This window comes from Polypterus senegalus, chromosome 6 (genome assembly GCF_016835505.1).
Source record: "Polypterus senegalus isolate Bchr_013 chromosome 6, ASM1683550v1, whole genome shotgun sequence".
NCBI classification, from domain to species: domain Eukaryota; kingdom Metazoa; phylum Chordata; class Cladistia; order Polypteriformes; family Polypteridae; genus Polypterus; species Polypterus senegalus.
The window spans coordinates 21,440,979-21,458,268 of record NC_053159.1 but is presented as its reverse complement, the minus strand read 5'-3'; the positions used below and the strand labels follow the sequence as shown (position 1 = coordinate 21,458,268).

At 36.1% G+C, this 17,290-nt stretch overlaps 1 protein-coding gene across 11 annotated transcripts in view; it reads right to left on the bottom strand.

The window, feature by feature from the left end:
• The window catches only part of samd11 (sterile alpha motif domain containing 11), a 121,065-nt gene that overhangs the window by 55,994 nt on the left and 47,781 nt on the right, over window positions 1–17,290 (bottom strand). The gene's annotated exons all lie outside the window — the stretch shown is intronic.

The following is a 17,290-nucleotide window of genomic DNA, read 5'->3' as shown; positions in this document are numbered from 1 at the left end:
ATGGTATGCCGATACATTTATACTACGTTCCTTTTTTAGTGTTAATTAAATTAAGGCCAAGATATTCCTGGTAACACACAGGACCAGTAAAACTACCAATGCATAGCACTCAAAATGATTTAACTGAGGATGTTATTTGATTCCATCATTTTTGCGCATTATGAGATGCATTTAAAAAAATAGGAAGGCATGGTGAGAGACGAGTGCATAGATATTTGAATGCTATTTGTCTCATTTGAAAGTTCAGCAATCAGTGGGACTCATCAAAGCACCTAACACTACTATCCCACCACTCTTGACTCCTGTTATGAATCCAAAATTATCTCTGCATTGAGGTAGAGGAAATCATGGCAGAAAATGCTATGGCAAATAAAGCCATAGCTCTTCTGCAAAAACACACCATACAGTATATAGAAAACATGCACCGCTCCTGAAACATACAAAATTGATCAGCATAAGCAGAAAAAGAGGCAGGGACACACATTTACATCACAACACATGTGCAGCGCACATATTCCAAATAAGCTGAATACCTATTTAAATGATATAGTCACATCTTCACAATTCACATTCTTCACAATTTGTGATTTGGGAATTAAGACCTGGTAGTATGCTAAGTTTCTTCTTGAGATAAATAAAGTCCTATCTATCTATCTATCTATCTATCTATCTATCTATCTATCTATCTATCTATCTATCTATCTATCTATCTATCTATCTATCTATTGCCCCAGACGGCTGGGGACCCTACCCAGCCAGGACTCCTGGACGGTCCATGAGAGGGCAGCCGCCCTGGTCTGCTTGGGGGCCACTGGAACAGAGCTGAGAAGCTCATCCATATGGGAGGACATGGCCACCACCAAGGGGTGCCCGGACAGTTATGGAACCCTGGATGGCAGCACTTCCGCCACACCAGGAAGTGTCGTCGGACAGAGCACCTGGAGCCCATCCAGGTTATTATAAAAGGGGCCGCCTCCCTCCAGTAGACGAGCCGGAATTGGGAGGAAAGAGATGGAGCTTGAGAGGAGGGGAGTGGAGGTCAAAGAGAAGAGTAAAGAGAAAGAGACAGTTGTTGGAGAATAAGGCATTGTGGCTGGGGGCTGGCTTTCCACAATATCTATCTATCTATCTATCTATCTATCTATCTATCTATCTATCTATCTATCTATCTATCTATCTATCTATTATATAATGCCTTCCCTACCTATCTATCTATCTAAATGCTTACTGTATGTGTGCTTTCTCATTTTCAATAAAGATAAACATTCACAAGGAAAAATCTGCAGGTGCTTCACATTTAAAACTACTGTTTTAAATGAATCATTGTGTAATGTACATTGACTAGAAATAGAAAATAAAATATTTTACTGCCATGTAATATTCAATCCATTTTCCAAACCCACTTACCCAGAGTAGGGTCACAGAGAAGCTGAACAGGATGCTAGCCCATTGTAAAGTGAACACACACACATATTAGGGACACTTTAGGATTGTCTATTGACCTAATCTGCCTTTCTTTGGACTGTGCAAAGAAACACATGTGGATATGTGAAAAATATGCAAACTCCACGCAGAGAGCAGCCCAAACATGAACCCTAGACTCCTTGCTGTAAAGCAGCAGTGCAACCACTGCTGTAATGTGCAAATTAATAAAAATATACAATTTGTCAGACACGCATGTGTGGAGAGTAGTTCAAGGGCTCCAAGGATATTAATTTAAGGGGGATGTTGAGCAGGGAAACAGGGTTACTGACTCCTTCTCACTTTTTACATGTAGAATTTAAACAGGTCCACAGGAAGAGCAATAAAGTCTCTTGTGTTCCCGTCCCAGAAATCCCACTCCTTCTGCCTCACTACACATCTAAGTGATAAAAAGGCCAGAAGTCGCTGTTCACTCTCAAACCTGTGATTGAGGAAGGCACAGCTCTGACTTCAAATGCACCCTTTTTGTTACTTTTCTTGATTACAAACCAGTGATCCTGAACCTGCCATTGGTGTTACATTGCCAGCTTTTAAGCTTTGTTTGGGCGTTAAATGGGGTACTGTGGAGGTCCCCAACCCTTTGTCTTGTTTCCTTTGTATCACTACACATTGTAAAGAGCAATGCATTCAATATCAGCACATGACAAAATGCAAGTTGATGTTCTATGATTAGACATTTTGTTCAAACCCATGTGTGTCACCCATGTGTGATCTAAAGTTGCAAAAAAAAAAAAAAAGATATTTATGAGGGAACACACAAAATGAACTAATGAGAAACTTCCATGCTCTAGGGAAAGATAATGACACGGCATGTTTATTGAGGATAAATTAACTTTTGGCATGCTTTTCAAACCTAAAAATGATAAACTGTACTGTATATATTTGCAAAGTTAAAAAAAGGTTATCATGTAACATACATGCTGTGATAAGAATGAATTGAAAGTACAACATTTCCATAAGTTCTGTTTTCTGTTGTTAGTAACTAGAGTTAATTTTCATTTTACTTCAAACATTTTTCTCATGCTGAGTTCAGTTCAAGCCCATTACACTGAGCTATTCTGCTATTATTTCTAAAACACCCTTTTGCAAACTACTCGGTGAGTTTTTAAGCTTTGAGCACTTGGCTCACATAACCCTTATGTGATTAAGAAGTGTAATTAATTTTTAATAATTCATTGTACAAGACAGAGAACACACGAGAGATAACAAATAAAAAAAAAAATTTAAATAAACAACTACTTAGTCACAACTGAAATCAGTATTCCCTCTACTTCCTGAGAGCTGGGGAAGATTACCTTACAACCTTAGAAATGATCTTTTATGTTCACCCCTCACATTCAAGCTACAGCTTCTCTAATCAAAATAAAAATCACACCTTATATAACTAACTGCTAAAATTTAATCACATTATTATTCCAAAGAATGACATGATTACTCATACAAATCAAATGTGTCAATAGTTGTCTTGAGGCAATCCAACATGGTTATTTCCTAGCATCTTCTTTCATAATGTTGCTTGTGTTGTAATACAGTAACCATGTACTAGAATGAACCATGCACTTGTTCATAGTCACATACTGTATACTGCATTCTTCCTTAGTCTTACCCTATCATCGTGTGCTGGAAAACAGGCACTACTAGGAACAAACTTTTAAGTGTTTGAAGTAGTAATAGATTTTTTTCTGACAGTTGGGAAAGCTGAGCATACTCTGGCAAGGGACTAATATGACATTGTTAACACAATACAATATTCATGTATGAAGTTATGCAATTATTTATTAGGATTCAAGAAATCACATGTGATTCCATTTTTTAAAGAGAATGTGAAGTGTTGGCTGGTATCTAATTATACAAACAACAAAATTTGCTGGCTTGAATTCCACTTTTTAAAAGGCTCTTAATAAGTAATGATAATGTTTATCAAGAACAGCACTAAATAAAATAAACAATGATTTATATTGACAGAAATGGCTATATCATTTAAATTCTGCCATGAAATAACCACAATCGTAAACCTATTTTTCATATAAAACCAAATGCAAATTTCCATTAAGTAAAGACATATATTGATGTGCTTCTATAATTTTCAAAAACTTGATGTTATTTCTTTCTACAACTCACATCCAGATCTCTGCATTTGTGACTATTCCACACAGTATAAACTATGCATACATTTTTTCCATAATAAGCAATAAAAGCTATAGGTCAGATGAAGACAAAAGTCAGTTAAACATTAAAGGGAAGGCTTCTGGTTGATTACTGCCTACAGTTTTGTGTAGTGTTGGCTTTTTACAGCATGGGCACTTGAAGGTGGGGGAATCCCCAATGGAAATGAAGCGACTCTCTCTGTATTTAAGGCCAAGGGGATTCCTTCTTGTAGGTGTTAAAGTGTGGGATGAACTATTGAAAGTCGGTCTTTTCCACTTGATGGAAATAACCCTGCCACCAACCAAAAACATAAAGTACTGTGATACCTTAGATTCCAAGAAATTAAAGTGAAGAGAGCAGAATAAAAATCTGCTACTTTTCTGGGTTTAACAACAGCTTAGAGCACTGCTCTCTGCATTTCAAATATTTCATCAAAATTTCTTTAGTGTATACATTACTGTTAAACTCATGTTACTAAAGGGCTTTTACAGGACTCTGATTAAGGTATAGCAGACCATGTCACATGGCCTTTTACATTTATTAACTAGTGAAATCATTTTGGCACATCCATCGATTAAATATTATGACCTTGAATTTCTATTCTGCTAATAATACTTTATAAGTTATATTCTGGTCAACTAAACTTACTGGTTACTACAAACAGCTTCATAAAACAAACAGCCAACCAATAAGTCTTAATTTTAGAGAAAAGTAATTATTTTTACAGCATTGAAAAAAGCCAAGAACCAGCATATGTATTTAAGGATACATATCCATAATGTTGTTCCTGCCAGCTGTTTTTTGAAATTTTATATTGATATATATGAAAAAATTATGGAAATCCAAGCAGCCAACAGACTGAAAAGTTACCAGCCAAATATAAAAAGGCAGAGGTTACCTCACCCACTCTGGGTTTGGTTTGTTACAGGTCACACTTAGCTCCCCCTACACTTACACTGTGCTAATTCAAAGTTACCAGTTAACCTAACACACACAGTATTCTACATTTTTAGAATGCAAAATGAAAACCCAGCATACGCAGAGAACACCCACAATGACTAAGACAAAATGTGTGAAGTCCACAACTGTAAATTAGCAGCACTAACTACTTTGACACTCTATAAAACTATAACTGGATATTATACTTTTATAAATGCTTTCTTCTAAAAAAAAATAAAAAGCCCAAAAGCAAGGGCTAAGATTAAAAAGTGTGACTTTGTGAACCAAATACATAGAAAGCAAACAATATTTTTACCATCAATAAAAAAATGTTTTGCAAAAGACCAGTGTTCCATTTAGGGCCGAGATGGAACACTAGTTTTTTGCAAAACGTTTTTTATTAATAGATTCTAGGGTTTGTTTCTGCTTTGCACCCAATACTGCCAGGAGAGATTCCACTTTCCTGCAACAGAAATTGATTGATTAGTTTCGAAATTGATAGGTGGAATCATTAAAAATGGCATCTCTCTCTCTTTCTCTACACACACTTATGTACACACACACTGAGTTGCACAACTGCCATACACATTAACTAACAGAGATATTTTAGCTTAACTTTTCTTATAATTTTATGAGTGAGTGCAAGGAGAGTCACAAAAGGTGATGACAATGAAATTATATCAATATATACTTTATTGGTAAGTAAAAATCTCACTTATTTTAACACTAAAAAAGTAAAAAATGTAAATGTCAAAAAATAACTTCACAATTTAATGTTTAAAAAAATCTGACCTAGTACTAGGTCAGGAGCAAGAAAGTACGGCGAAGCTCAAGGAACACGCAAAGCTCAATGCTTAGCAAGCATGCTATAACACACCAGCAAGGGTGTAGGTCGCTGTGGCTGTGAGTGTAGGTGTTGCTTCACTAAAGGGAAAAAGGAAAGAAGAGAGAAGTAGAGCTGTATGTGGTGTCCACAGAGCAACACAAAACAAAACCAAAAGCAAAAGTTTAAATTTAACAGGTCTTCCACAAGCTCTGCCATTGTAATATTCATTTGCATCTGTGTTTTTTTCAAAGGGACCCCCATTACCAACCTCTGCAATCATTTACATTTCCATGCGTGCCTGCCCCAAACTCTCTCCAAAATTCTTTACATATACATTTGTATCCAAGGACTTTAAAGGGGGACCCTCAATCATTTAAGAAGTCTCCAAAGCATAGTACCCTTCAACTATTTTTTTCTCTTCAAACATTAGAGAAAACAGCCTTAAAAGTATAAACATTTAATTCACTGTAAGGGTCATCTAAATGTGCAACTTGTCACTGTCGTTTGTAATAAGTTAAATTTAAACATCATTCAGTATTAGTACTTTATTGTCTGCATATGACTATGACAAAAAATACAAGCTTAAACATACAACTAATGAGAAGCACAATAATAAATACATGAGTGTAAACAAGTGAAAATCACAAACATTTAATAATGATATGTACTCAAATTTCACATTCATGCTGATTACCTGTTTCAATTCAAAACAATTCATTTTCCTGAGATACAACTGGGTCACATTTATTTTATTCCCCCAAATGAAGCACATGGAGGTGAAGTGACTTACTCCTTATCACAGTGTCAGTAGTTAGATTTGAACCCTCAACCTCAGTGTTTGAAGTCCTACATCCAAAGCCTTAATCACCACACCACAGCCTGCCAACAATATTAGCCCAGTATATTATATACAGAAAAGTACACAATTACATAGTACTTCTGATACATCCAAATAACTGATGGTAGTATAACTGAGGCCCATTGCCTCAAGAAATGTCCTGAGTAAAGCCAGCTAGTATTAGATAAAAGGAAACATTATATAAACAAGAATAATATTTTGAAATCTGTTACGCTATTATAGAAGACTAAGCCAGCATAGCATACGCGTGTAAGAATAGGAATGGAAAACGGTGACTAAAAAAGGAATTCAGTATAACAAAGGCTTAGGAAACCACCGTCGCAGTATAACAAAAATAGCAAGAAGCAAAAACAATGCCAATGGTCAAGAGATTACCTTCCTGTAGCAGGCTACGGAAAACATAGACATATATAGATAGACGCCGCATTCACTGTGTTGCCCAGTCAACACGATAAGCCAGCGCGCCCGCCCTATTGCGAGTGGTAAAAGTGCCATTTAAACTAATACAGGTAGACGTGGAAACCGGGTTTTCTGATGAAAAACAATAACGTTTTAAACAGTATCGTTTACATACAACAGATTTTGGCGAATCGCTTACATGCAATTATTTATATCCATTTATACACTAGATGCGTCCGTATCCCATGGTCTTAGAGTTGGTGGGCGTGGCTCTCTGTCTTGCGTGCGCTCTCTGTCTTGCGTGCCCTTAGTTAGAGTTGGCGGGCAGGGCTCTGTGAGTTGGTGGGCGTGGCTCTCTGTCTTGCGTGCTCTAAGTTAGAGTTGGCGATCGTGGCTCTCTGTCTTGCGTGCAGTGTAAAGTCAACGTGGCTCAGAGGTGCATGTGGACTTATGCACAGACGAAAGCAACTGAGGCTGTGTTTGGTGAGTTGTTGCGTGCCTCGAGAGTGACGCTGGATTCGGGAGGACGGTTACAGTTGGCGTGCGTGACTCTGTCTTGCGTATCGTATGACATGTTAGGATGGTTAGAGTTGGCGGGCGGGGCTCTGTCGAGCATATCCCATGGTCTTAGAGTTGGCGGGCGGGGCTAGGTCTTGCTTGCACTCACTGTCTTGCGTGACCTCAGTGTCTTGCTTGTGCTCAGTGTCCTGCATGCCCTTAGTGAATTATATATATAGATTATACAGCACTCACTGTTCTGTAAGGAAAAATAAATTTACCCATTGGACTGCCTACATCATGTCCAGCAACAATAAGTAAAACCAGACATTTATAATAGTTATCTGATTCTTAAAAGCTGTGGAGGAATTTTGGCCCTCTCATATAGAAGGCTTCATCGATGACGTTATTTTCTAAGCATCAATCAATTCCACATTTCTCTACAAGATATACAGTAATCCCTCCTCGATCACGGGGGTTGCGTTCCAGAACCCCCCGCGATAGGTGAAAATCCGCGAAGTAGAAACCATATGTTTGTATGATTATTTTTATATATTTTAAGCCCTTATAAACTCTCCCACACTGTTAACATTATTAGAGCCCTCTAGACATGAAATAACACCCTTTAGTCAAAAGTTTAAACTGTGCTCCAAGACAAGACAGAGATGACAGTTCTTTCTCACAATTAAAAGAATGCAAACATATTTTCTCTTCAAAGGAGCGCCATCAGGAGCAGAGACTACAGCATTTTTTAGAGTAGCGTCCGTATCTTCTAGGCAAACAGCCTCTGTGCATACAGCCCCTCTGCTCACACCCCCTCCGTCAGGCGCAGAGAAAGTCAGACAGAGTGAGAAAGAATGAGAAAAGCAACAATCAAGCACCGCTCGGGAAGCACATTGTAGATCATTGAGAAGTTTTATTTAATACGTAATACATGCTCTGATTGGGTAGCTTCTAAGCCATCCGCCAATAGCGTCCCTTGTATGAAATCAACTGGGCAAACAAACTGCGGAAACATGTACTTTAAATTAAAAGATCCATTGTCCGCAGAAATCCGCGAACCAGCAAAAAATCTGTGATATATATTTAGATATGCTTACATTTAAAATCCGCGATGGAGTGAAGCCACGAAAGTCGAAGCACGATATAGCGAGGGATCACTGTACATGGGATTTACTATGAAAAGACTACTGCAAAACTCCAAATTACTTTCACTTCAACCACACTAATGCATACATGTCTCACTTTGATGATGCCAAGCTATCCAAGTTCTGATGCAGTTAATTATCTCCAATATGTGACACTGTCACCATAAAGCTTGACCACTGGTATTAGACTTTTACAATGGAATGCACAGTTCACTTTTTGCTAGATATACACTGATATGCAAAGGCACAAGGCAGCATAAAATTTCTCACTGTCTATTGCCCACAGGATATTGTTCCAAATCTTTCAAGGACTATCCAGTTAAATTTCAGCAAAAATTGAAGTATGATTATTCTTATTTCATAGAAGATCTTACACATTTGCTAAGTATTTGTCAAAATAGCCTCTGCTAAGAAGTCTAATTAAAGCCCTCAATGTTTTCGATTTGTACAGTAAGGGTCTGACTGTAATTCATAAAAGCTAGTGAGACTTAGAAATACCTTTTTAACACTACTAGGTCTAACTTTTTTTGCAGGACATTTTCAGGAGTTTTAACTTTCATTTCAGGGTGAGTTCATCAATGTTTTACTGGGTCTAACTCACCAAAAATCAGACGTGACCATTAATCAATGTATTTAATTAGCTGGTTGTAATTATATGGTTAATTTGCATAGGACCGCTAGAGATATTCTACCAAACCTAAGGCGAAAAAGTCCACCCAGGCATCTTACAGCTAAACATTAAAATCCAGCATATTCATATGTTGTTGACTACCATGATAGCTGTTGTACTTTACAGAAATTAACTGCATAAAATTAATTCAATTACACACTAATCAAAATTGTCAAGATTTTCACCTCAAATGACTCAATTGGGAATCTCCAAGAACTGACTTTTTTCAGGCTCTGCTTTTCCAAGCAATGAAGTTGAAGCAATGAAACTGTAGTTTTCCTTTGGAAGAAATATTAGGGTATTGAGTAAGTGCGCATGTATTTCTCCTGTACTAAGGAAGGCTTTAAAACGAGAGGAGCCATGTACAATTTAGAAGAGAGAGAGAAAGATAAAAGATCAAAATAATGGATTTTGTATTAAAGGAGGTGGAGTTATAAACTGACAGCAAGGAATCTAAGGAGTTATATGCAAACACCACCTTGAATTCACCAAAAATAATGGCAGTGTTTGTGAACTTCGCCACACTTCATGAAATGCTCTGAAGTCAATCAGGAAGAAAGAACTGAACTTTTTTGAGTTTTGAGTCTATTATAATGGTGCAATGATCTTTTAAGTCCTGGAGGACTAGGAAAGAGTCTGCCAACTATGCCGGACTGATTACTGTGGCCAAAAATATGATTTGAACTGTGAGGCATCAGTGCTAATCACTGTGTCACTGTGCCAGAAACAACAAAATACGCAGGCACAATAATAACCACAAACAAAATACAACAAATAGCTACAAACAAGCAATAAAAAAGAATATACTGTATATCAATGCACTCCCAGAGTTGCAATCTTGGGGCACACATTGGGTGTGCAAAGAAGTGTCAGCATGGGACTACATGCCCAGATATGCATGTAGTGTGGATAAATATTTCATAGAAATATTTTATTAATATAAAAGAGTATTTATTTTAAGGGATTGCATTTAGTTTAGTAAAAGGATTCAATTAAAGGTCACTGATTATTAACCTTAAAATAGTTGTATTTGTTAAGGAAAATTAACAAATAAACTACGGTTTATTTTAATTGTAGGAATACCAAGAATAACACTTTAACATAGCACATAAAATATCGGATTTTAATGACATTTAGCATCAGCCAAAAAAAAAAAACCTGATCAGAGCATCCCTTCATGAAACTACAAAAGTTTATAAACTGTAAGGATGGATCTCTGCTGATTTCTTTAATTACTGAATTACAAAATATTAGTTAATTGTTTAAACATAATAGAGCATACTAAATAATAAAACACAAATGTTTTTCTTTTTATGATAGGTGTAAATATAAATAATTACAAAAGATTTAAAATTAAGAGTAACTTTTGCACATGTTGGACACTTTTATAAAGAATAGTGCCACAAATGAGATAAGAAAAAGTATAAAAAGGCAGTACAATAAATCACACAGATTCATATTGTACAGTAAAAGTCCTTAAGTACTTTATACCCATATTATTTTCAAATTTCCTTATTAAGATAAAGACTGTAAAAAACCTAAAGATAATTCTGATGGGAAACATGGAAATATGAAGTTTACGTTTTCTCCTTATAGATATGGCTTTCAAAAAAAAGGATATATTTTTTAATTTATAAATTAGATAAACATAAACAAAATGTTAAAAAGAGGTGTGACAGTAAAACCTCTGCATACAGATGAAGCACTGTATCCGCTCTTTCTTCAAAATCCACCAAATTAAATTTGTTGAAGTCCTGTCTACAGCTGCCTCACTGTTCTAAATTCATTGGAAATCTAATTTAATAGATTGTACATCCTATTATCTCCTCTTGTCAGACCTTTATTTTCCCAAAGTAAAGTCAAAGACAGACTGTTCAGACCATGCTGGAGCCCTGGTGTGAAGGTTCCTGCCGCACATTAAGGTGTAAAATGTTACACAATTAGGTTTCAGAGACCAGTAAATTTATTAACAGCTCTTACTTGAAGGCAACAAATATGTTTAGATATTGTTTTAACTGGATTAGTGGGAATTTTAATTGAATTTGTGTTTGACTTATCATTTGATCTTTGAGAAATTCAAACTGACTGCTTTGAAGAAAAAGATGTATTTATGTTATAAAAAATGGATGCATTCTACATTGCAACTGTATAATAAGCTTTGTCACAAAAGCATATTCAAACCTCATTATAACTACCTTCCTGCTGCCTGTAACTATTTTTTTCTCTGAAACGGACATCTAAGTAGTGTTATTTATTAGTGCGCTCCTGATCACTCCTCCTTTCAGTGCATACTGATAGTGTAAGTGCCCCAGGTGTGCACACCAAAATAGTATTACCACATTTAATATACTATCTTTTCATATTTTTCCCATGGTCAGCACAGAAACACAGTGATTAGCACTATTGCTTCATAGATTCAGCGTTCTGAGTTCAAATACTGTGCCTGGTTGGTTGTGCAGGTTAGGTTAATGGACACCTCTTGGCTCATGAGTGCATTAGTGAGCCCTGCCATGGACTGGCTCCCTGTCCGGGTCCATTTCCTACGTTATGCACTGTGATGCTAGAATAAACTTTGGTCACTCATGACCCTAAACTGGATTATGTGGATATGAGAATGACTGACTGACCTTTTACATCCTTAAACCTTGGTGATTAGCAATTAGGAAGAAAACGAGTCATGTCCTGGTGATAGATGCCAGATAAACAAGACAGTTAGCTATTCTGGCAATTATCAAGTACTATTGTTTTATTTTTGATAGGAATGAAATATATTGCATCAACACTTCTACAACTTTGCATGGAGATTCACAACAGAGTGCACGAAGAGACATAATTACATTTTTGAAGGGTATGCTGCATGTACTATAAATTCATATTTACTGGTATTTAGTTCTGAAATTTGTTTTATAAATATAGATTTTAATATTTGTCAAATACATAATTAAAATTTCAGGCCACCAAAATTACAGTATTTACTTTTTTACTTTATAATATGAAAACAGTATGCTGTCTACAACATAAAATTATTCTTGTTTTCAAATTTTACAATAGCTTGGTATGTGAAACACAGAATTTTAAAATTAACCACATTATATATATCTTTTTTATACAATGCATGTTACTGATGTAAATACACATAACCCTAACCAATTAATTTTCACTTGTATGCAGATGACACCCAGTTATACCTTTCATTTAAATCAAATGAAGTTTCTCCGATGTTGTCTTTAATTAGTCGTGTTAGTGAATTAAAGGAGTGGATGAATGAGAACTACTTGTCTTTAAATACAGATAAAACAGAGATGTTAATTGTTGGAGGGAATGACGCTGATCACAACAATATTTTGTTGTCATTTAACTCAGTTGGAATCCCAATTAATTTTACTGAATCAGCCCGCAATCTAGGAGTTATCTTTGATTCTAGCATGAAATTTAAAGCATATATTACAAAGTTGTCCAAATCAGGTTTCTTCCATCTTAAAAATGTTAGGAAATTAGGGAGCTTTCTAAATAAACAGGATTCTGAGAAATTAATTCATGCATTTATCTCTAGTAGGATTGACTACTGCAATGCGGTGTTCACTGGCTGTTCAAACTGTTCTTTATACAGCCTCCAGTTAATCCAGAATGCGTCTGCAAGAATTATTACAAGAACAAGAAAATATGAACACATAACTCCAGTTCTTAAATCCTTACACTGGCTCCCGGTTAAGTTTAGGGCAGATTTCAAAATCCTCCTTTTAACATATAAAGCATTAAATGACGGCGGTCCGACTTACTTGTCTGAATTTATCATGACTTACAAACCTAAGCGCACATTAAGATCTCAAGATGCCGGTCTGCTTATGATTCCAAGGATTAATAAAATAACAGTGGGAGGTTGAGCTTTTAGTTACATGCCCCTAAACTGTGGAATGGTCTTCCTGCTTCTATAAGAGATGCCCCTTCAGTCTCAGCCTTTAAACCCCGGCTGAAGACTCACTACTTCAGTTTAGCATATCCTGACTAGAGCTGCTGATTAACTGAACAGACTGCATCTCTGTTGTTAGTCATTAGCACTAAAACATAAGTAACATGATAGTTATAATTGAATACTAACCCTCACCTATTCTGTTTCTGTTCTCGGTACTCAAATGTGGCAATTGGTGCCACGGCCCATCTGCCAAGTTGTTTGCCTGCCTATGGTAAAGTCATCCCTGATGGAGGATCGCAGGAATCATGGGAAAGAGGGGTCCTTTCATCGGATTGGCATGCCCAGCACTGTTTCAGCCGTGGAATGGCCAAATGGGGGAGGCAGCTTGATGGATGAGGTCTCCAGGACTCTAAAAATATCCAAATCTTATTATGTGATATCATCTATTTTTATGCTGTATTAAGGATTTGTTCTGTTCTGTGTATTGTACTGTATTGACCCCCTTCTTTTGACACCCACTGCATGCCCAACCTACCTGGAAAGGGGTCTCTCTTTAAACTGCCTTTCCCAAGGTTTCTTCCATTTTTCCCTACAAGGTTTTTTTGGGAGTTTTTTCTTGTCTTCTCAGAGAGTCAAGGCTGGGGGGCTGTCAAAAGGCAGGGCCTGCTAAAGCCCATTGCGGCACTTCCTGTGTGATTTTGGGCTATACAAAAATAAACTGTATTGTATTGTATTGTATTTTGTCACTTATGAATCATCTCAGTGTCTTAAAGTACTACAGTAATAATTATGGTACTTGTACTTGAAGAAATTGCATTTTACTAGTGTTGGAAATTCTAAAGACAATAACAGGATATCGGTGATGTTAAATTATAAAGTCCTGTTTTATTATCTTTATCAAAGCTGCAAATAATTTCATTTAGACACTTAATAATTTACTATACAGCATTATCTGCTGCCAAATTTCTACTGATACCAAGAATCTTCACAAATCTAAAGTCTGGCTCTAGGTGTATTTCCAATACAAGCAAGAATGCTAATGGAGGCACTACCAGTAAAGTGATATCAAACATCAGAGACAGACATTTGTGGACTTATCCACATGGATGATATGGAAGAAATTACTCAGGTGCTATTTTTTTCCCTGTTTGTTTTAAACTTGTATTTTTTTGTCTCAGGATATTTTGGTCTCACATACTCAGGACACACTCTGCCAAGTGCCAACTTCCTCCAGCTTTTTTGATATCTGCATATACACTAACTTGTTATAGTTGTTAAAGAAGATTCTAAGCTGAGCTAAAGGCTGTGGCCCATTTACTAGTGCTCAAGTAGTACAGGAGCAAGATCCAGAAAAACAAATCCATGCAGTTCTTTTAACTAGAATAACTATTATAATGCTTTATTCACAGACTGTTTAAATGATTCCTGTAAGCAGTTAAGTCTAAATTATGCTGGAAATATCACTGCTAGAACCAGTTAATATGATGGCATAATTTATCTACATTGATTTCTTGTTAAGCCAATTTTAAATCCTCCTACTAACATACTGCACTAGTTGTGCTACCTATCTAAAACAGGTTAAAATCTAAGTAATCGATGTAGACCTTATGTTTTATATTTGACACTTGGGTTGTCCATTTGGTCTGGTATAATAATACACACCTGATTCCCTTCCCACTTCCTCTTGGCATCATTTATCAAACTGACAACTCTTATAGTTTAAGTTTTTTGCTGGGAAAAAGCAACGGTGATCACTGCCGCAATGGCCTGCTTTAACGTCTCCAGCCTAGTTGTGTCAGGGCTTTGGTAGCTCAACGTGCACGTTGATTTATCATTATTTTCACTCATTCATTGCAATTGTCCAGCAGGCAAAGATACAACATTATCATTAGAGCTATAAATTTTCTTTGCATGGCTTGTGGTAGTGCAAGAAAGTCGCTACCATGTTGCTGTTGCTGGTAACTAATGTCAGACAACTGAATAAGCAGATAAGACCACCACTGCATAATGGCTACGGGACCAGAAAATTGCTCCATCTTAATAAAAACAAAATAGCATTTAGGTAAATCAATGGAAAGCAATTTCTAAAATGCTAAAATAATAATAATTCAAAGCAAAACTCAAATATTCTGAAAATGAACAGACTGGAGACAGAGAGGTTACCACTAGTAATCTTTTGCTTATTCAGCTAACAAAAAATCAGATTGACCTACTGTCTATACAGATGTCATAGCACAAGGCGAATGCAACTACCAACAAGCAGGAATTATTGCAGAAAGCTATAGTAACAGATGCCAAGGCATAATTGTCAGTCTTCAATCACCTGGCTTGTAACTGCAGCTGGCAATCATTACAAAGACAGCAGTATACAGAAGAATTTCTGTCAGCACTGTATGAAGATAGAGCATCAGGAACTATACTGACTTACCTAGTAAAGTGACTCATAAAAATTTCCCTTGTCTTAATGTAAATTAAACGCACAATCAACAAAATATATGAATAAAAATATCAGAGATCTCTAAATACAGCTAATTCAAAATAACAATTGCCTCTGCTGCTATACAAAGGTATAACTAAACTCTTCTGTCTTGGTCTTTTAATCATTGTGATGACTTTAAGAATTTTGCAAAGTGAAGAGAGATTTTTCTTAAGTTGATCCACAATGAGAAAGCAAAAACCTGTGTGATTACTTAATGTGGTAGTAAAAAGAGATTTCAAATTCATGTTACTGAATATGAATTCGAGTTTGATTGTTCTGTAAGATAATTTGACATCTTAAGAGTCAGATCATGTCTTATGCCTGCTGTATAATCTAGCTCAGAAGATGGCAAGCAAAGGTACAGGAATTATTGGTTCAGGAGTTATTGCAATATTATGGGTTAAAACCTTATGCATGTTGTTATTTGTAGTAGTACTAGTACTAGTACTAGTAATAATATTGTCACAAGTACAGAATACAGTGAAATTCTTACCTGTATTTCTGACCAAAATTCAACACTTTGACACTTGTGTGGAGTTTGCATGTTTCATCCACATCTGCATGGGCTCTTCCACAGGTATTAAAGGAATGTTCCTCTCAAAAATGATACTTAAATGTTATGAAACCCATGTGGTTTGTAGTAATGACCAATAAAAAAATGTTAATGTCATGTTTTAATGCATAACGGAGCTAATAAAGTTTATACTTAAATGGGAGTGGACTATGACCAAATATAGAAACAACAAACAATATCAAAATGTCCATGAAAAAATTTCATGCTACTTTTGTTGCATAATCCACGTAAAGTCATCCAGTCGACTGCTCAAAACATGCAAAACGAGTGCATTTTTCCATTAAAACAAAAGTAGCACACGACCCTGAAGCCTTTCACACGGGGCTACGCTTTTGACTTAAAGCGACCCGCATGTTCCCCTTATACACTTGCCAAGAGATCTTTTTTTCTGATCAAACACACTGTATTGTGAGAATATGTCTTTCCTGTTTATTGTTAGTACAAATGAGTAATTAATTGTAGAAATTAGTTGTGAACTTCAATGAGGAGTATTCTGAAAAGACTAACAATAAAAAAAAAACTCAAATATAATAGATGCCATTATTCCCCTCAAATTTCAGATATCACTGTCATCCATTTTATGTACTGTAATTACAATATTTAATAATCAGAAGAATAAACAAGAACAACAAGAATGAAACCAAACAATGCAAAACTACTTTGTAACAAGAAGTAGCATATTCAGCATATACTGTAGTTCAAACAAGACTTAAACTTGTTCCTCTAGAAAACACAACTTACTTGATTGATTTACTAAGCTAAAGTCATGGTAAATGTGCTTTCTGTTACAGTGGTACTGTTTAATTAACTACTACAACAGCAAGTAGAACATGCTTTGCTCATGCTATGTCATATACTAAAATACTTCAAGTGATTATGAGTCAGTTACAAATTACCACTTTGATTCATCTATTCAAAGACTATCACTGCAAAACGGTGGAGAATCATCCCATAATAGTTTGGCAAATTTCAGGTGAGAACTTGTGGTTTTATGTGTAAGCAGTCTGTTCCACCTTCCTACTACTCTGCCATGAATCACATTTATAGTACGTCCATTGTCTTTGTAATGTTAGAGTCATGAATGCTCATCTTATCAGAAGTATGAGATGGTCTAGTGTTATTTATAAATTTAAGGAAAAATGTATTCTTTGCTTTTAGAGAGATTTTGACAGTATAGCCACTCCTGGATAGACTGTGTACTGTAAGTTCAGGCTGGCAGGATCCCAGCAACCACCTTTCGACATCTCAACCTCTTCCATGATGCTGCAGCATAACAAGTTTATTCTGTCCATCTAAACTGCTCATAATCTGCTGATAGCTCTTAAAGATCCACCCTATCCATTCATCGCCTTGGG